Source organism: Chaetura pelagica, unplaced genomic scaffold (genome assembly GCF_000747805.2).
Source record: "Chaetura pelagica isolate M959 unplaced genomic scaffold, ChaPel_1.0 scaffold115, whole genome shotgun sequence".
In the NCBI taxonomy this organism is placed as follows: domain Eukaryota; kingdom Metazoa; phylum Chordata; class Aves; order Apodiformes; family Apodidae; genus Chaetura; species Chaetura pelagica.
The window spans coordinates 6954248-6976781 of record NW_009953761.1 but is presented as its reverse complement, the minus strand read 5'-3'; positions in this window follow the sequence as shown (position 1 = coordinate 6976781).

Sequence of the window (22534 nt, the reverse complement as noted above, 5' to 3'; positions counted from 1 at the left end):
GGCTATTAAGCATAGCAATTACTTCACACAGTAGTTTAGTTTAACAGATGGAAGTAGTTTAGTCCCACATGCAAGAATCTAAAACCTGAAGAACAGAGAGAAAATGCTCTTTAGAAGGAACATTATGTTAATTCTTAGGAACTTAGTGCTTCAGGGTGGAACTCATGTCTCCTTTTGGTCTTGTGTGGTTTGCCCCTTTGAAGTTGATGTCCTGGAACTTTAAAGCTCCAATATTCACACCTACCTGATCTAACTGGTAGGTCTTAGCTAGACGAATTATCTTTGGAACATAATGCCTTCAGATAATTCAGATTGTAGGTGCCCATTTAAAGTAAACTAGAGAATCTGGGACGAGCTGAACTTCAAAGTGAGTGGAGTACATGCTAAGAATACATATATGTGGGGAACAGTCCATTTTCTCTCCCCCCACATAAGAGTAAACAAAATGCCTTTCAAGCCAGCAAAGTAAGAGTGGCGCCTCTTTGATGATTTAGCCAAGGACAGACTGGAACAGGTCTCTTGCTCTACCAAATAAGTCCACAGCAAGAAAATAGCATAAGGATTATGATAACTGGCAGAAAGATAGACAATAGGTTAAAAACTGCCTCTGATAGAGCACGTACCTGGCCAGTGCTAATTGGCTAATTTGGACAGTGGTACTTTCTCGAACAGTGACTTCTGATCTATAAAAAGGGGGCAAGATCTGCAGGCCGCTCTCTCTGCCTACCTGGGACAAGACCCCGCTGCAGCACCTGAACCAGCCTGGAACGCCAGCCCTGCTGTCTAGGGAAGTAGGGCCTGCCCGGCGCCCACTGCCCGGAGAAGCAGGAAGGGGGGGGGTGGGGGTGGCGGCCGCCTGTGCCCTCTCCCTGGGGACCCTGCCTGCACAGCCTGAACCAAACCAGACCGGAGTAGGAGCCTGCCCAGCCTGCGTTTGCCACCTGCCTCAGGACTAGAGCCGTGCCTGCCGCAGCTGCTACTGATGGGAGCGGTCGCCCCAGTTACCGGGAATCCAGCTCCCCACGGATCTCCGGCCAAGCCTGCCAGCACATCCTGGGAACCGCGCACTACGGAAGGAGGGTAAACACGTGCACACACACACACACACTAACTTTCTTACCGGGCTCAACTCCTACCCTTTCACTCCATTGATTTTACATCTCTCCTTCGGAGTGTGCCTTTTATAGACCATAGTACCTTTGAATCCCTTTTCCAATATACACCTAGCAAGCCTCTCCTGAACCTTGATCCCTTACTTTGTGTTGACCCTTAATAAACTGATTAATTCGTAAACTAAACATTGGTCTCAGTAACAATTTGTGAGCGTGGTGAGAGGGTACTCTAATCTACCCTCTAAGATACGGTCCCGCAGTGGCCGTTCCTGTGTGAGAGGCAAACACCATGTGTGACCCTTGGGCTCATTCACAAACATGTGAGGGCGAAGTTGTGGAAACATCCTGACAGTCGGTAGTCCCCCGGTACCAGCCCGCGACAATATACCACAGAAAATAATTTGGCATTGAGAGAGATAAATTTTTGGTAACTGAAGTTTAAATATTCATGAGGTAATAAAAGCCCTAATTTGGACCACAAGATCAAATCATGTAGGTAAAAAATATGATCTTAAGAAAAAAGGTGAGTCCAAAAGTGACTCACACTCCTGAATTTTTCTACTGAAGTCAGGAAAACTGATTTTTTTCCTTCATCTGGCACTAGTTCACTGGGAGATAGCGACTGATTGACAGGTTAAATACCAAGAAACCAAGTGAAGGCCACAGTTTATCTTACTTGGATATTCACATCTCACCACGCACATCAAAACAGAGGCAATAAAAATGTAGCAAATGAAGGTTCAGGTGGTGCTAAGTGCTCAAAATAAATTTAAATTGAGCATGCATGATGTGTATGGAATAAATCCAGCTAACGGATAACTTCTTTTAGTGATAGTGAAAGTTTTTCGGGGTTTTCAGTCTATTTCTGAGGTGATCATAAATGCTTCATGCATAGATATATTTCAAGGCTTGACACTTTAGCAGTTTTGTCTTTGAATGGGAAGTATTACAGAAATGTGATTTTTTTGAGATTCTCAGAATGGAAATATGAAAGGAGTCTGTGTCAACTTTGCTTTTAACCTGCCTTGTAGAATAGGACTCCTTCCTCCTGGCTGCTGTTACAGATGCAAAAGACCATTCTGCAGTGTCAATAGGGTGAATTAAGGACAGAATGTGAACAGTCTTTCAGCTGTAATTCTGGTTGTTTGCTTTCTTTAGACTTCTTTCAAGCCCCTTGGGAGCTGTTTTCTAGGCTGCCATGTGCAGAGTTATAGACAGCCAGTACACATTAGTTTTAATGGACATGGTCTCCTTCTACACACAGCTTTTAAAACTCTTGTTTGCAATCACCTGTTAGAAGCTCAAAAGTAAAAGAGTTTTATTCTTTTCCTCTTGTTAAGCTGACAAAAAAAAAATTGCTAAGCATGCCCAACTTAAACTGTATTGATGTAAATAAGTGTTATTATTTATACAGAGATACACATGTAAAATATACCTAAGTATAGCCCTAATGTATTTTTTAATTTTTCATCATGATTTGACCAAAGTTTCCTCTGTTTTTGTACTGGGTCTGGAAAAGATGGAGTTAATTTTCTTCACAGCAGTTTGTATGGTCTTGTGTTTTGGATCTGTGACTAAACCAGTGTTGATAACACAACAGCTTTTTGGCTATTGTTAAGCAGTACTCACGCAGTGTTGAGATACTCTTTTTTGCATTCTATCCCTGCAGTGAGTAGGCCAGGGGTGCACAAGAAGCTGTTAGGACACACAGCCAGGACAGTTGACCTCAAATGACAAAAAGGATATTTTCACTGCTGAGTCACCATCCCTGGATGTGTTTAAAAGTTGTCTAGATGTGGTGTTTGGAGACATGGCTTAACGTTGGACTTGCTAGAGTAGGGTTAATGGTTGGACTTGATGATCTGGAGGGTCTTTTCCAACCGAAGTGATTATGTGATTCTGTGAGTCTGTGTTGTGCTCAGCTATATATGCTGGGGGAAAGAAAGAAGAAGAGGGTACATTCAGAGTTAAGTAGTCATTACTCATGGTGATGCACTGCTTTCCAGGAGGTGGTTAAAAATCCAACCCCTTGATGGGAAGTATTGAATTAATTTATTATTTTACTTTACTTGTGCATGCTGCTTTGCTTCACTTTTAAAAGTGTCTTTAGCTTGACCCATGAGTTTTCTTAGTTTTGCTCTTCTGATTCTCTTCCGTCTGGCAGGAGAGGAGTGAGGGAGTGACTGGCTCAGCTTAGTAACTGGCTGGGTACCAGCCACAGTTTCTCTGAACGATCTGCATAATCTTTGTTAGCCACAGAAAGCTCATGTTGAAGCACACTGTTTCAGTGATACACTGCTGTCTGAAAAAAAATACAGTGATCAGAACATACTATCCTTTCATTGTACCTGACCTTTATCACGTTTTCTAACTCTGAACTAGCATTCATGTAAAAAATATATTGACATTACATTACAGCAGCTCAGTAAGTTTTATAAGTGAGTAGACATGACCAAATAATATAATAGATCACATGATTAATATTACTTATAATGTGACTTAGTAGTGTATAGTTTTGGAGCAGTCTTCTTTAAACTGTCATTTAATGTCTTGCCAAACAATTTCCACTGCTGTGGTATTAATAATCAACATTGAGTTACTCATATGTTTTGTAGGTGTCCAAAAACTCCCAAATCCTTAAGCTGTAAATCATGTGTTTAAATTAACATTGTTCTCAGACTGCCTCCAGCTAAAATAGTCATTATAATAATTATAATAAGTATATATACAACAACAGTAGATTAATCATAGAATCATAGAATCTTAGGGGTTGGAAGGGACCTCGAAAGATTATCTAGTCCAACCCCCCCTGCAAGAGCAGGGTCACCTAGAGTACATCACACAGGAACACATCCAGGTGGGTTTTGAGTGTCTCCAGTGAAGGAGACTCCACAACCTCCCTGGGCAGCCTGTTCCAGTGTTCTGTCACTCTCACAGTAAGAATTTTTTTTCGGATATTCACCTTGAACCTCCTATGCTCCAATTTACACCCATTACCCCTTGTCCTATCACTGGTCATCACTGAGAAAAGCCTAACTCCATCCCCCTGACACTCACCCCTTACATATTTGTAAACATTGATGAGGTCACCCCTCAGTCTCCTTTTCTCCAAGCTAAAAAGACCCAGCTCCCTCAGCCTCTCCTCATAAGGGAGATGTTCCACTCCCTTAATCATCTTCGTAGCTCTACACTGGACTCTTTCAAGCAGTTCCCTGTCCTTCTTGAACTGAGGGGCCCAGAACTGGACACAATACTCCAGATGCGGCCTCACCAATGCAGAATAGAGGGGGAGGAGAACCTCTCTTGACCAACTAACCACACCCTTTCTAATGCACCCCAGGATGCCATTTGCCTTCTTGACTACAAGGGCACATTGCTGGCTCATGGTCATCCTCCTGTCTATCAGGACCCCCAGGTCCCTTTCTCCTACACTGCTCTCCAACAGGTCAGCCCCCAACCTGTACTGGTGCATGGTGTTTCTCTTCCCCAAATGCAGAACTCTACACTTCCCCTTGTTGAACTTCATCAGGTTTCTCCCCGTCCAACTCCCCGCCCAATTTTATTAATTTTTATTAAAAAAAAAAAAAAAAGGTGTGTCAAAAATGTCAGAAGGAATCTAGGCAGCATTCTTACCCCATTCTTTTAATTCAGGACTCAGTACTTTGCAACTCTCATGATTAATATAATGTGTGCTTATTTGCAAACCTGCAAAGCCTATGTGGTCTCTTTAACTGAGGTTCATTCACCCCAAGCTATCCTTTTGATGTAGGTACTAATTTTTAACCCCTCAATTAACTGACAGTTTGTGTATTTCCCTCTGTATCCAAAGTCATCTGAACAACAGAATTATATAGCATTTTAGACCAGTGTCCCAGGTGCCTAAGAAACCATAAAATAAGTGGATTTGGTTTGATGTTATGAACTTAATTCTAGGCAGGATCATTGTCTTGAAGCCTCTGTTGCATTTTTCTACAAGAAGTTTTTTTATAAGATACTTCAAAATAATACTGCACGGGACCCATGGTAGATGCTAAGGGTGATGCAAGCTGGCCTTAGACATCAGTCATGAATGTCCACACGTGAGACAGACAGCTGAGGCTTCTTTTAATTCAGTGCAGAGAATCAGGCATACTGAAGAGCAATTCTGGTCAGAATCATAAAGATAGAGATCACAATCTGAAAGCTGCTGTTTTTTTCCTTTGACCACACAGGGTGTTGGGCTCATTAGTTCGGACACACATACTGTTAGCATTTAAAGATGGTCAGGTGCCACTTAAAATTATTAACTTTTGCATCATCAGGGAAGTAGTTATCCATGCTGTAGCTAAATCATGCCAGAGGTGCAAAAAGAACCCAGCTCATCTAGGCAGGCCAGTTCAATTTGCACAGATTGTTGCACCAAATGTAAAGCCACATGAGTGTAATGACATCTGTCTTTTGCCCAGACGCTTTGTAACTGCTTCCGTGCTGGGTTGAGCCTTTACCAGTGATCACAAGCTGTCCCAGCATTCTGGAATATCTGAAGAGCTCATTGGTTTAAGTCCTGTGTACCACAAACACATCTTCAGACCCAAAGTGGCTCTGTGTATTTGGACACCATAGCATCTTTCAAGGAGCCAAATGGGCTGTGCAGGAGGCTGATCCTGAGCAAGTTAACTCAGTGTGGAAGCCACAGAATTACCTCTGTATTCAAAACTCTGCCAAGCTCCAATTAACATCAATAATGGAAAGCTGACTGTATTGTGATTACATTAATAGAAGGAATGAACACACACACATTGAACTCAGTGCTGTTGGGACGTCACTCCTGTCATGTGTGCTGGTTCAGATGTCTCTTGACTGCTGCAGGTGGTGCTGTCCACAGACTGAGTGGGATTATTGATGTTAGTAATGCAAAAAACTGTGAGGTGAAAAGAGTATGAAATTAAACATTTAATTTTCATTTGAATCTCATGCTGCTATGAGTCATATTTCTTGCTTGCAGATTACATAAAATTATTTTTATGGTACAATGTCTGGCTAGTTTATCAAAACAGAATATATGTATTTGGCTAGCATCAATTTTTTACTAGCATTTAAACCTGATATATTTTAAACAAGTATATCCCTTTAATAAATCTTTCTCCTTTTTTCTCACTTTAGAGTAATGGAGTCATCAGAGTTGGAAGGGATCTCTGAAGATCATCAAATCCAACCCCCTGCTAGAGCAAGATCACCTACAGTAGATCACATAGGAATGTGCCCAGACAGGTTTTGAATGTCTCCAGAGAAGAAGACTCCACAACCTCTCTGGGCAGCCCGTTCCACTGCTCTGTTACTTACACAGTAAATAGGTATTTCCTTTTGTTTAACTTGAAATTCCTGTGCACCATCCTGTGTCCATTGCCTCTTGTCCTGTCATTGGATACTGTGGAAAAGAGAGTGGACCCATCCTTCTGACACCCGCCTTTTAGATATTTATAAGCTTTTATGAGATGCCCCCTCAGTTTCCTCCAGGCTAAACAGACTCAGCTCTCTCCTCCTTTCCTCATAGGGCAGACGCTCTGTTCATGTATTCATCTTTATGGCCCTGTGCTGGACTCTTTCCAGTAAATTCTTATCCTTTATGAACTGTGGAGCTCAGAATTGGACACAGTACTCAAGATGCAATATGTTTGGATTGGTTAAGAGAAGGTGGATTTTTGCATCCATCTCTCACTCCGTTTTAGTTTCTCTTAGTCAAAATAAGAGATGTTTTCTTTATCACAAAAATAAATGGATTCACAGAAGTGATGGAGTGCTAATGAATACAACCTTTTTTTGTTAGTTTTCCACTCAAGAAATGTAGATGTAACTCTATCCATAATTTATGAAGCAAAAGCTAAAATTTCTGTGGATGCTCTTCTATTCTGAGAAATGTGTTGAGACTTTTTTTTCTGGTTTTTAATTTGTTTTATTTTACGTTCCTTTAAATTTATTTGTAAATTAAAGTATACCTGACAGGTTCTGTCAAAAATACAGACAAAATCTGATTCACTATAAGATCCTACCAATGATACTACCTTTAAGATACCACCAAAACAGAAATAAACAAAGCCAATGGGTCCTCTAGAGCTGACTACATCTAAATAATGTATTAAATTACACAGGGGAAAAAAAAAAAAAAAAAAAAGTTCCCCTACAAATTCAGAATTTTGCAAGGAGGGTGTGCAAACAGGAATGAGTTTAGAAAAAAATACTCTCAAATAGGAATAAGTACAAAGAACTTTATAAAAAAATGAGATCTTTTAGAAACAATGGCACTTTGTGACAGAATTCTATGCATGAAACCTAGAAGTTCAAATTAAAATGTAATTGTTAGTTTTCTTTTACAACCTTTTCAGTGGTACACACAACTACTAACATCTTAATAACACTATCTACAGATTAGACTGAGCACAGAGTAAGACATCATGAACCAGGGGACTCCATCTCAGGCTGATGGATGCAGTTCCTGCTTCCCCATTTGCAGGTTCAGGCCACGGCCTTTAACCAAAGCTACATATAAATCATAAACCAGGACTCCCATAAAATATAAGTAGAGATGGCCATAACTGTTACCTCCTATCTAACTGACTGTGATAGAAGTTGACTACTGAAAATGTGCATGCCCTTACTCCCCATATTCACAAGTACACCTCTATCATCAGGTCCCTTGAATATCCACTTAACATCCCCCTCTGGATCTCAGGGCACTTTACCCTCCATATGGGTCTCATTTTATTCACTGGCTTGTCCTGCTTGCTTTTTACTAGCAAATAAGTGGATGCAGTTCCCCACTCACTCCACAGTCACCCCCACACTCACAGATCCCTTGAACATCAACACAGGTTTTTCAGCCTGGCTAAAATGCACAACCAGACTGTGGACTCTATACCCACCACTGACTTACACCTGAAGTCTTCGCAGTTGTAGGTCTTCTACTCATCTGCTAGACTTGATTGAAGCTGGCTAGTGAATTTTGCATACACACATATGCACACAGGATTAAATTACCTGGGGAAACAATAACCACCACTCTGTTATCACCTTCTCAAGTTTGTGTATCTCTGTGATTAATTTATCACTTTCCTTGTTCCTTTGTATTTCTTTTATATGAAATAGTCCAGATAGCTTGAGGAATCAGATTCTATCATGTTCCACATAATCTTACTGAACTAACATTTCCAAAACACTCCTTTTGCAATGCTAAGTTCATTTGTCCTCTATACATGGCCACAACTTAGCAGGAATACTGTTTCCTTTCTTATACACCACTGATATAGAGCATTCCCAATGGTTGAGGTGCAATTCCAATATTTATCAGACATGTACTAAAAATTATAGTTACTCCTTATACCCTAAACAACCCTTTTCATTCTGAGGAAGTAAATCCTTAGGTCTCTATAGTCCATTTACTAAAAGATGTGTAAGGCTGCACCTTAGAAGAAAAAGAACATTAAGATATGACTGAAGAATTCCTATGTTGATTAAAGAAGCTATGATTGTAAAAATAGCTTGAGCTAACAACAGGTTCCAGTCTCACCTTGACATGACAGATTTTTGGGAGTCCCTGAAAATCTTTTTTTCATAACGCCACTGAGAAAATTCTAGTCTGTTTAGTATTACTCAATTATCATACATAAGATGAAGTCCTCTCCTGATGGTATTGTAGTATCACCAAAAGTTGGAGCACCATGCATGATTGTGTAAACTACATGAAGTTTAACAAGGCCAAGTGCAAGATCCTGCAATCCCAAGCACAAATACAGGCTGGGTGGAGAATGGACTGAAAACAGTCTGGAGGAGAAGGACTTAGGGGGGATGGTGTCAACCATGACCTGGGCTGCATCAAAAGAAGCATAGCTAGCTGGTCAAAGGAGGTGATTCTCCCCCTTTACTCAGCTCTCTGGAGACTCCACCTAGAGTACTGTGTTCAGTTCTGGAGCTCCCAATATAAGGAGGACATGGAGCTCAAGGAGAGAGTCCAGAGGAGGGCCATGAAGATGGTCGAAGGGCTGGAGCACCTCTCCTATGAAGACAAGCTAAGGGAGTTGGGATTGTTCAGCCTGGAGAAGAGAAAGCTCTGGGGAGACCTTATAGCAGCCTTCCAGTACCTGGAGGAGGCCTACAGGAAAGTGGGGAAGGGACTTTTTAAAAGAGCTAGTAGTGAGAGGACAAGAGGTAATTGATCAAAACTGAAAGAGGGTAGTTTTAGGCTTGACATTAGGAGGAAATTCTTTAGCATGATGAAACACTGGCACAGCTTGCCTAGGTAGGTTGTGGAAGTGCCATCACTGGAAGTGTTCACCTCACAGAAGAAGTGATCAGACATTGGAATGGACTGCCCAGGGAAGTGATGGAGTCACCATCCTTGAAGGTGTTTAAGGAAAGACTGGATGTGGCACTTGGTGTTTGTGTGTTGGTGTTAGGTCTTAGGTTGGACTTAATGATCTCAGAGATCTTTTCCAGCCCAAATAATTCTGTGATTCTGTGATTGCACTAGATTTTTAGTCTTAGTAAAGTAGTACCTTTGTCTCAGCTAGGACTGTATATGCTACAAATAGCAGCTCTTGTAGCATTAATTAATTGTTGTCTCATTCCTCAGAAAGCTCTCACCTAGAAATTCTGACAATCTGTAGTGCGGTGCTACTTTGGTTTATAAAGTTTGTGATAAAGCTACCATCATTCTGTAGAACATAGCAGTGTGTCAGACCACCAGAGAAGATCTGAATATTATGTTTGTACTGCTATGCATTTTATACCTACAGATCCTTCCTTACAGATCTTTTAAGATCAGATTTTCACTTAGAGCACATAATACCATGGCTAGTGTGATGAAAAAATCCTCCTTTTCTGTCATGGGACTTTTATTCCATTTGGCAACACCTTTTTGTATGGTATAGACAGGCTGACCTAGAAAGGTACTACTGGCATTTACCACTAATCCTAAATTAAAAAATACTATCAAACTTTTTGTAATCTTGAAATACCCATTTGAAGCCTGAGAGGTAATGCAGAGACACATGAAGGTATCAAATAGTTATCTCAGGTGTTGGAATCATTCCACCTGTAGTATTGTGAAGAACCTTTATGAAGTAAGTTAGCTTATATGTTGCTGGAGATAATTTACTGCCAATATTCACATTGTTTAGTTAACACAGACATCTTACTCTATATTGCAATGCAGACAGACCTAGAAATTTCAGCTTCAGTTCCAGCCTCCTCTTTGAAATAGAAAAAGGAATTAGCCACTTTAAATAAATAAATACATAAATATAAAAAAATACAACATAAACCAGTCCTTATTTAAAGGCAAACCCGAATCAAAGTTTTTGTTTAATATTTGAAAATTATTCACATAGCTTATTTTCCAAAACCTTTTTCTCTCTTTCCATGCATTTCTACAGCTCTGAGCTCTGCTGAGACTAGAACTGGAAGTTCTAAATATCAAACCAAAATCTGTTCACACAAGATTTCCAGAAGAATGTTAACCAGCAGTGAGGAGGCTGACAGTTAACAAATGAGCCTCAATATAGAATCTTTTGAAGTTTCTCCATTCTTACTGGTGGTGCTATAGACACTCTGTTGTTTCTGATGTTGTGTCTTCTCTTTCTAAATTCCATTTCCATTTATTTTTTCCTTTGGAACATTTAATGTAAGTTCCTGCTTGCTATTCTGACTCATCCTCAGGCTTCTGGTTCTGAGAACTGAAAAGTATTATTATATTCAAACAGATTCAGTAACTGAAAGAGGTACCATTTCAAACACTGTAATTATATAGGCTATCAGTGTTCTTTTTCAGACTTTTTTTCAGCATTAGAATTCTACACATTTCTGCATGCTGTATATTAGCTGAAGTTTTATTCTTGAACATTCTTATTGTTTTCACAAGTCCTTGTTTTCCAGTAACTGAATAGATACATTAACAGAGACACGAGACAGGTCAATATTCAAAACCTTTGCATCTCTTTTTTTAAACTGCAATGAAATAATCTGGTGGAAATTTAACACAGTGCATAAAATTCAAATTAGAAGAGTTGTCACATTTCATATAAAAGTTAAAGAAGTGTCTAAAGTTCTCTTTTTACTGGACGGAAAAAAAAAATAAATCAACTTTAAAGAAATTTACAATGAATCCAAAGCAGTATGTTCTATCATCCAAGCGTAGAGCTCCTGCTTATCATGTGGGTGCCCTGATCCAAATATGCTTCCTTATAAGTTAGAGCACTTATCCTGAGGTTTTCTTTTCCCACATAAATGTCACAGCCTCTATCATGGAGTTATTTTTGCATTCTCTGTTCCTATAAATATTTAATTAGTTACACAAAGTGAAACTATTCTGGCAAGGGTGATAAATTCACACTTACAGTAGCACTCAAATTAAAGCTTTTGGTTATACTATAAAAGCAATACTCTGAAGCCACTTTTTCTGTATTTCAAGTAAAATCTGTGACACTACTTACTTAATTACTAAGGAAAGAACTATGCTTTGTCTGGTAGCTCATCGATGATGGTTCTTTGAAGTTTGCACATTACTGCCCAAAAGTCGTACCTTCAACATCTGATATTTTATAAGAAAAATCCCATTCATGAGACTCATATTTAATGAGCATTAGTTGCCCATCTATTGCTCCTGAACTGGTCTCATTAGGCTGCCAGGAACAGAGTATGCAGGATCACCCTAAGTACAGTGAAATACAGTGAATATATTTCTTTCTCTGTTTTGGATTTACAGGACATGGTATGCATTCAGGAACTGTAAAAAAAAAGCCAGGACACTACCATCTGACACTTAAAGTCATCTTGAAGAACATTCAGTCATCTGCTTCTCATATTTTTGCCAGGTCAACTACTTGGAATACTGACTTTTCTGTTATCTTTCCTTTTTCATATGGTGTGTTCAAAATCTTCATGCACAAGGATCAATCATACACTTCTAACCTGAATTACTTTCTACATGAAAAGCAAAAGGAATAACAGAGACTCTGCAAGAGATTCTTTCGGCTTCTCCTGTTGTTCTGCAGACACATACTACAAATTTAAAGGACAGTATTGAGTACATAAATGTATTATAACTATAAAAAGTCACATAGACTGGTTTTCTATATCTTACAGTGTGAACATAAGTTAAACCCCTCTCAAACCTACCTTTTGAATGTGTAATATTTCCTCATGGGACTAATTTTTATGACACGAAAACCCCCTTTTTAAATCACATAAATAATTGCAGTGCATTTCACTGAATTAAAATTCCTACCATGGGTTGGAGCATGGCCAAGATGAGGAATTTTAAGTTAATCAACATCAGATGCCTAGATTATTAGTTTATACCACTACGTACCATGCAGAGATGATGGTATTTTTCTTAATACTTTAATACAATGGAGTATTTTGATGTAGTAGATGTTTACTAGGCAGAGGATACATAATGAAAGGACAAACATGATTCATTCCTTATGTATTTTTTTTTTTCTTTTTTTTTCTTTTTTTTTTTCTCTAAGAGTAGCTGCATGTATTCTATGTAGGGCTTGGGGTTGCTCTAATTTTTTTTATTTTTTTTTTTCATGTACCAGCTACATGTAAGTAGTCATCACCATGGTAGCACCCTGAAAGGTGTAATAGATATTTGAACCAAACAGTTTTTCTGAAAAATGCTGGAAGCTAATGAGACAATTTGTTCTGTTAGGCATGGAGCTAGACATGATAACTGCAGGTTTCAGTGCAGGACTTTTCAATTCTCCAATCTTTTCACCCATATATATTAAAACTAAATACTGACTGTCCCAGTAAACCGCAATGCACAGTTATAAATATTGAAAACAAGGACTGTGCTCTTTTCACAGTTGACAAGACATCAATAATTATTATAGTATCAAATTTTAAACTCAGGGCATTTATAGTATAAAGTAGGGAAGATAAAATATTTAGTGCTGCCAGACTTTGAGCTTGATCTTCTAGAGTGTTTTGTGTTACTAAAGCTATTTAATTTGCTTTTACCCATGTCCAGTTGCTCAAGAATATTTCTTTATTGGAGTATATCTTCACTAAAAATAATAGATATGCCTATTCCATTGACTACTCTACACCATGTAATAGCAGTTGCATGGAATTCTTTGAGGGCTGCAGAACTAATGAAAGCTTACAAACCGTTCCTTCAGATGTAGAGCTTTTTCCCAGATTAAGGGGTCTAATGTTCAGCTGGTGTATTCCTAACTGAGATGTGCATTTATTAAGATCACTGCTAGATAGTAGGCACATTAATGTGACTATAAAACATCTGCTATTGTAATTGAGATTTAAACCAGAACTGTGACAGACACATTAGCACAAAAACCATGGCTGTGTCACATACACTGTTAGGCATTCTCCTTAGGACACTAGATGCCATTTACATGCCACACTTTAGTGATAATATTCAGAAACAAAATAACCTTGAGGAAAAGGTACATGACCTTGGTATGGGAAAAGAAAACCAAACAAATCAACAAAACAAAACCCAGCATGCATTCCTTGTGTGGCTATACACAGTTTTATGACTAAAATGTCTTTTTTATATATATATATTTCTCTCTGGAAACAACAGTCTGTGCAACATATGCCTACATCCTACAGCAGTTACTATTATCATTTTTTATTAAAATCACATATTTTAGATTTAAATCCACACAAACTGCACTGAATCCTGCACCATCCAGGTTTTTTTTATAGCTCTGAAAATACTTTCTAACTGTTTCTAATGGGTTTTCAATAATACTTAAATCCTTTCCTGCACAACAAAAGCATAGGCTGTCTGCAAGGCTGTAAAAATCCAAATGGATTGGAAAATTGAGTATGTGAAAATGCATTGTATATGTCCCTCTTGACTTTTTCTGTCCAGTCATATCTTCTTAGTTTTGGAATGAAGATAATCTGAAATACTGAGGCAAAGTATAGGAATCTGTCATCTCAGAAAAAAACAAACCAAAACAAAACAAACTTTGAAAAAATCCCCTGTCAAGGTTTTCTACTTTATAACTGAAGTTTTGTGTGTCACATTTTCCAGAATTGGCATCTGTTCTATTTAAAGGAGAATGTCTATGGTGTTGAAATTGACAAAGCAATAAATGGCTTTTGTGGAGCTGAGACATCTAATCAACTACAAAAGTTGTTCATTGCAAGTGTACTCTTGCACCACACACATTTTCGTTATCAAGAGGACAGTTTCAGACATCATCATCGTAGAGAAGATGGAATTTTTTCTCCTGTTTGTGAAGTTTTGGAAGAAAGGTGATGTGTTTCAGTCAATCTCTTCCTGACACTTTGAAATTATGCCAGCACAGGGAACATGGCCACACAGTCCATAAACAACAGTAACTGTAATTTTTTTTTTATCAGGAGAGGAAAAGTAATTCTCTAGCAGTGCTACACACAGTGAATAGGACAGTGGGATAGAAAAGGGGTAACATATATTGGTACTTCAGTGGCTACCACTTTGTTTAGTTCTGACTTATAGTGTGACTCAAAGCTTAAGTAGAGATGTCAGATTTTTTTCCTATTTCTACTCTCCTACCATTTGTCCTTTTTCTCTCTTTAATCTCTAAGGCCTTACATGTCTTAATGTACCGTGCCTAAAACTTAATGTATCTGAATATGCTAGTATTCCTATGAGTGAAACTCTACTGAGGTCACAGTAGAACAGTAGAACCTTTTTACACAGATCTTTTGAAGATAAAAGCTGATATCTGTAATAAATGCCATAGGAGGACAGAAACCTGTCTTCTCACCTCAGTTAAAACCTGATAGACTTTTTTTAGCCTGTAACAAAATATGTCACATGCTTTTGAAGTGTTTCAATTCATTTCTAAATACCTTGCAATAGGAGTTCCCAATGAGCCTATTTGCGATACACGTACTGTAGACCTTATTCCTAAAAGAAATTATGGAACCTGAAAAAAGACCCTTGAATTGTGCCATTCTGCACTATACACAATGTTCAACATTGTTGAGAGCCTTCAGTCTGGTTTATCTAAGTCTTCCTTTAAACCAGCCAAATTTTCAGTGCATCTAACCTTTGTTAGTTAACAAGAAAGGAAGTCCTAAGACAACCAACAGTGCAAGCAACTTCCTTGCATTTAAATTAAGATCAAACATCTCTGCTGTAGCATTATACTTCTGAATTGGAAATTGCTTTTATGACTCATTCTACTCAAGGCAAAGATCAAGCACTGGGCTGTTAACCAGGGAGCATAAGTCAAAAGCCCACTTGAGTAATAAGCAAATTGAATACGTAGAAAAAGGTCACCAGAGCAAAAGAGGTAAGGAGGATAGCAGAAATGGCAGACTGAAGTACCTATTGAATTATCTAATTAAGTAAACAAGCAACTCACAAGTAATTAAAAAAGACTTTGTACACTTCCAGTAGAAATCCACATAAGAATAATCGAAACACCTGTACTAAAGCCTAATTGCTCAAAGATCTGACTAGTACTGAACACACTATTAAATATATTATTAGTGAGGAAAGAACAACAAAGATAATATGTTTTGTTGCTTGCTTGCTTGTTTGGTGTATTTTTTAATTTTTTTTTCAAAGACATGCTTAGTTTTCTTTCCTTGTAATCTAGGCCAAGGAATTTATTGAACCCCTTACTCAAGTTAGAGAAGCTTGTAACATATTTCCAAGACGTATTACACATCCTAAGTTTATGTCTGTGTTACTCAATAAAAGAAGAAAGGACACAGGCTGATACCTGGGCCATACATCAAGTGGTCAAAAAAATATTTGAACCTATACTGCATATGGTTAACCTACTCTACATGACATACCTATTTTGGACATAGATAGTCAGAATATTCCACAACAGAGCCAGGAATAGAGATGACATTTTAGTAGTACATATGATAGAGGTCCATAATCAGGCTCACTCTTGGCCCTCTAATTAACAGTAGAGATACAGCCCTGAGAGGTACCTGAGCATTTCAGAACTGATAGTTCTGTAATAATTATTATTTTGCAGCATCCTGCTTAGATCTATTCTGGAAAATAGTGTAAATTTGGGGAAATAATTCACTCAAGAGCTTCCATAGAAAATAAGATCAAGGCTGTGTCATGTTTGGGTCCCTCCATTCTATAAGTCCCTACAGAAGCATTTACTACACAAAATACTACCCCATACTCTTATGCTACATCCCAGAACCAGAGCTTCTGATGCTTTATATTTTACTCTGACAATACACCCCAGTGGGCTGTGGGCTACTCTTCAAGTGTGTTACTTCAGATTCTTTGAACTGAGAACTCCTAGTCCTAAGGAGTGGACATGAGCCTTAATGTACTTAATGTCCTTAAATTCCAGGAGAGACTCCCCGAAAAATATAATTTATTTTTAAAAGGACAAAATAGCTCTTTTAGCTAATGCCATAGTACAGCCAAACAACTATTTTACATCCCAAGGCATTGACTTCTCAGGAGAAGGTTAGATCTTTCCATTGACAATGCTGAATCTCTATACCATTCAGGGAAACACTGGGACAAGCACGCTGGTACTGTGCTGGTATTTGTTGTTACTTAAAATATCTCTGGGGCAGCCCAAACAATATTTAAATTCAGTAAAGATGAAAGCAATAGCAAATTATACTTTTAACTAACCAAGATACTGTTCAAGGATAATTTTCCTTGGATTCTGTACGTACATTATGTTTCAGAGGCAGCGAAATCCATTTAGATTAATTGCTAGACCACAGCAAGTTTAAGGAACACAAAAGGTTTCTTTTCTGATAAAATAAAGTGGTTAATGTGGTTTCATAAAACCATGATACCAAGCGTACTATCAAAGTTGCATAGTAGGGATTGGATTTCAGTAAATGAAGCTATAGTATCTCCTCATCATTAAGATTCAAAGATGCCTTTAGAAGATTTTCACTCTGTGACAGTGCCTCAGTGCAGGAACCCGATTACATAGCAGTAATTAGGTCTCTCATATGAGAAACAACAACAACAAAAAAGTCAGAGCTCAGTCTTATCAGCTGCAGTACTAAAGTTACAATTTTTCAAATTTTCATTACAATTCATTGTTATGTTTGCAAGCATTGTCAACCCATTCAGCATTAGACCTACATGTGCTTTGAAATTAATGAGCCAGAATGAAACTCAGACTTTACAAGGTTAATTTAAGCTTGTCGTACTCCATGTTTCCTGGAGTTTTACATGATGCAAATTGCAGGTGAAGATGTGAAGCTGACAGAAAACCCACAAGTCATGAATCCAGGTCACAGCTGTGGAACTGAAATTATAATAGCTGATGATCAGAGGAAATGACCCTACTTTGTCTTTCTCAGCAACTCATGCAACTTTTCTTCATTCTAACACATGCTTTTGCACATCTTCCTCTTTTATAATTTCAGTGAGATTAGTTTAGGCGTAAGCTCCTTTACAGCAAAAAAGAAAATTTTATATATATATATGTGTGTGTGTGTGTGTGTATGTATTGCAGTTAAGATTTCTCTAGAAAGTGGGGAAAAAATGGAAGAAAAAAAAGAGAGAAAGAAAAAGAGAAAAGAGGGAATGTCATAGTGCTTTAAACCCTCAATTAATTTCCTATTACTGATGTGCTTTAATATACTTTATTTTCTGCATAGATGATTCATTACATAAACATATTCCATTTCAAAACAGAGATTTTAACATTAATTATTGTGTCTAATTGTGTCTAATATAATTATTGCCTCTAACTTCACAGGCAAAACACCCATGGGGAAAAACAAACAAACCCAAACACAGCAAGTCTCAAGATTTAACAGTTCAGGTAGAAGACCCTTGACTTCACCAGAACTGTTCCTACTTTTACCAGTAAGCAACTGACCCTCTCTTCCTCGCGCACTTGTCATATATTTCACAACACTTTGACAGCACACGTAGCTCACCATTTACACGTTTTATAGCTGTGACGCTATTTTTAATGTGATTTTGAAAGACTGTTTCTTACATTTTAACCACTCTCTGTATGTGCATAACATGCATATATGTAGCTATAAATTCAGTGTATCTGGTGGCAAGTTAAATATAAATTATACGTCTAAATTAGTCTTTTATTGAAATATTATAATATTAAAGTATTATTCAAAATTATTCCTGAATGCTTTTCATGTCTGAAAATGCAATGTCTGAACAGTCACAAACAACACTAAAAAAAATGGAGAAAAGCTGACATAATCTAAGTTAAACTGTCCAGAGCATAATAATACATATTTGGATATATTAATAATGATTAAATATTACTTTTAAATATTATGCATTTCTGTGAAAAGTGCTATAAAACTAAGATGATGTTGATGAACTTTTTTCACACTTCATTACAGTATTTCTTTACCTCCCTTACGCTTTTTATTCAGCCTTATCTCCTTCTGAGCCTTACAGCCTCTAAGCTATATCCTTATCTTTTAGCTGATACTTTGAACATTTCCTATAGCCAGCCACTGCTTGCTGGACAGTGTGAGTAGCAATGGCTCCAGAGCAGCCAAAAAATGAGAACAGGTATCTCAAGCCCTACTTGCACACATTTGCAATAGCCATACCTGCCATGAGTTCACCACCCCTGTTGTACAATCTGTTCTAGAAAATTTCTGCCACTGCAGGCCTAATATCCCTGAGGCCTTTCCTTCTGTTTTCCACACACATAACCCTTCTTCTTCATATCATGAAAAAAATTATTACCCCTGCTCTTCAATTCTCCAGGCCAGAGCAGGGAATGAGAGCTGGTTTCAAAGTCTTCACAGGGTGCTGCTGCTCGATGTAGAGATAAGTAGGAATGGTCAAGTGCCACATTTCTCTGTGGCATATCTGTGGCATATCTTCTGCATATCTCCCTTTCTATAAGCATATCTAAACAACAGCTTTATAAGCAAGGCTCATACACTTAAACATTTAGGTAGGAATCAGTCAGGTGAAAATGTACCGTGCAAGCCATGTACTATACATTACTCATTGTTCTTACACACATAAGCTGCAAGTGCATCTTGGGACTGTTTCAAACTCAGAGTCTGTACCTTCATTACCTATTTACATGTTCTCTTTTAGTAGTCTGTTATTCAGTACACTGCATGCCAGAGCTGTCTGACATATCGCACACTGGGTTTCTATAACAGGAGGGGCCAGCTTTCTGTTTCACATAGATAAAATAATTTCCCAGTACAAGCCAGGGTGTGCTCATCAGACTTACTCTAAAAGCTAATTCTCTTTCTTCTTCTCTGGCTTCTTCACACAGACTGGAAAGCCTCATCAGCAGAATGATGCAAGAGACCAGAATGCTATTTTTGTTATTAATTATTGAAGCAAGATTGTCTCCCTTTCTCTGTTTCTCCCACTGAAGTTTCTTGGCTGGGCTGTTACTTGCAGTAGGCCTGCAACATCTCTAGATGCCCTGCCACAGAAGAGAGGAAAGACCCGCAGATCTGCAGAGACAGGAGAGCAGATTTGCCACACGGCCTCCTTGCACAGCCACTGTGGGTTTGCCATGAGTGGATCTGTGTGCTGTGTTGTGCAGGAGGCTCACCTGTAAGAGCAAGTCAGTATATGTTGCACAGCTGTGTCCCAGAAGGCTCTGTGTCATGGAGTCAGTTAGGCACTGTTTGGAGAGAATATGATTTTCTATTTTTTTTTGGAAGAACTCTTGAAACTTATCTTCCAAATGCCTGGCAGCTCTGTGACTCCTGTGCATGAGCAAATGTGTTGTTGTGTGATCTTTTCTATTTTTCAAACTGTTTTATTTTGTTGTTATTCCCAGAAGGATTGTACCGACATCCCTTTTCACTGGTAATCTCATTTCATAATGAAAACACAGGGTTTTCATGTCCCTAAAGATCACCTATAGTTGAGGCACGGCTTTTATTCAGTGCACCATTTTGTGTTTTGACATTGTGCTTGATATTCCTTATGCACGCAAAATATTTTCTTCCACAGCCCTCTGTACAAAAGATGTAAGAGTTTTTTGTTGCTGCTGTTCTGGTTTTCATGCAAGGAACTGTTTTTCATTTCAAAGACGTCACACCAAGATTGAATTCATATACTTATGCCAAAAGACTTGTATTTCCTGTGAGCGATTATGGAAGCAATAAAATTTAAGACAAAGAGCTGTGAGAGTTAGGGAAAACTTATGTGGCAGAGAGCTTGACTTATAAAGCAAAAAAATAAAGTACTAAGTATTCCACTCATACATGATACTGCAGTTTAATTTAAGTCAGAATGGAAAAAAATATTAATATAGAGTGACAAATTACAGCCAATGGAAAGGCAAAGAACAGACTCAGGCATGAAATAAGAGAGATCGCATCACTGGCAGCATCACCCTCATAAAAAAATAACTTAGCCTTAATTCAGCATAGATGTCTGCTTAATTATAAGGAATCTCTTCTATGATAAAGAACATATTTCCAATGTGTAAGTGCTAACATAAAAAAATTGCACAGAAAATGCATATCAGCAGAATATATTGCAGTGACCTAGACCAGTGTATGAATGTCCTGAAATGCCCCTCTTGTTGCAGAAATCAATTATTGAATTAATACTTGCCCAACTTCTGGCCTCACAGATATATTTTCAATTAAAGAGAAATACAGGCGAGATATTATTTTACTAGAAATTTTCAGAGCTATAAATGAAAACCTCATCAGTCTTTTATGCTTATTGACTTAATCTGGTCTTCGATCTGTGGTTTTTTTAATGTTCTGCCCTTTTCATGCTTATTTCTTCTTGCTAGTATTATGCCCCACTTCTTGCAGTTATGGATGATGTGCTTTTATATGCCTTCAAGGACAGATTTAACTGCTTTTCACTTCTCTAAAATCCCCTAGAAATGCTGTATCCTCACACATTTATTTGGGCTAAAAAAAAATAGTCTTTGTCTACTTCCTCTTTCTAGGTCCCAGTGACATTCATCTAACTCCAGACTGAATCTAAATCTGGGTTTTCTTGTCCATTTTTGAAACATGCTAACCTATTCCTGGATGTAGCATAAGAAGTAGTGGATGAAACCCTGCAGTATGCAGAATTTTTTATCACAAGATATGGTATCAAACTGATAATAAGCTTATTTGCTTATTTGATAAAATCATTTATCCCTTCCTCAAACTCTCTCCTTCACTGAGATCAGCATGGAGAAAATGGAATAAAATTGGAACTCATAATCAGAGAATATTTTAATATGGTTTTTTTTTCTCCAGCATTATGTCTTAAGAATGATATTTGACTGAAATCGAGTTAACGACATTCTGGTTTGTTGAGGTAGTGAAAAAAAAAATCCTCTTTGAAATGCTCACCTCTAAATTTATCATAATAAATAGCCATCACAATCTGTTAGCTTTTATTCTTCCCTTTTTAACTGATCAATAGTTCACAGTATTCAGTCAGCTTTATGAGGTTGCACTCCCCTCCATCAGTAGTCGTCAGTAACCAGAGAAATCTTAACTTTATATTGCTAATGTGCTAAAACATCTGGAAGTTCATCATCAGCTGACTGCAGCATCATGTCTGCACTCCCATAGGAAGGAGGGAGAGAAGTATCAAAGAAGACATTGTGTATTTTCCAGCTGTTATTTAAGAACATGCCATATTCAAACACCGTGGGGCAAAGTGTCTGTGCTGGTTTGGTTTGGTGGGATTTTTTGGTAGTTGAGGAAGAGTCCCAGGGGTGGCTCCTGTAAGAAGCTGAGAAGCTCCCCCTGCTCCAAAACCAGCCAAAGAGCCATTAGAGGGACAGGAGAAGTTTGTGGAGGACTCTCTCCCATGGGAGGAACCATGAAAGAAGGGGAAGCAGGGGAGGACTGTAAGGAATTCTTCTTCCTGAGAAGTATGGTGCAGCAAGAACCACCAGCATGTGAACTGACTCAAAACCCCATCCCCTGTCCCCCTGTGCTGCTGGGAGGAAGAAGGGATGGAAACCGGGAACAAAGTAATTTGGGCCTGGGAAGCAGGGAGTGGTGGGGGTAACATATGTAAGCCCTGCTCTTTGTGTTGTCTGTGTCCTGTGTGTGTTTGAGTAGTGTGAAATTAAGTTGTGGGTTTTTTTCCCTGTCACAGTTTGACTCAGGTCTGACAACAATGCTCTCGATCCCCCCTCCCCCCAACCCAGGTAGGGAAGGAGAGAGAGAAAAAGAGAGAGACTTGGCTGGATTGAAAACTAAACTACACAGCTTTAATTAAAACACTAATGAATCATACAAGAAAATATATACAATTATATACAGATATATGGGCAAAAGCCTCTTGCCTCCCCCCACCCCAGCAACTCCCACAGCACTTCCCTGAACTGGGAAGAGTCCCGAGGAATCCCGGAGCTGCTGCTGGAACAGAGCAGAGAGTTATGGGGGTCACGAGAGATCAAGGCTGAGGATCGACAGTGATGGATGAACAGAGTCCTCCCCGGACACCGGCCATGGACGGAAGAGAAGGG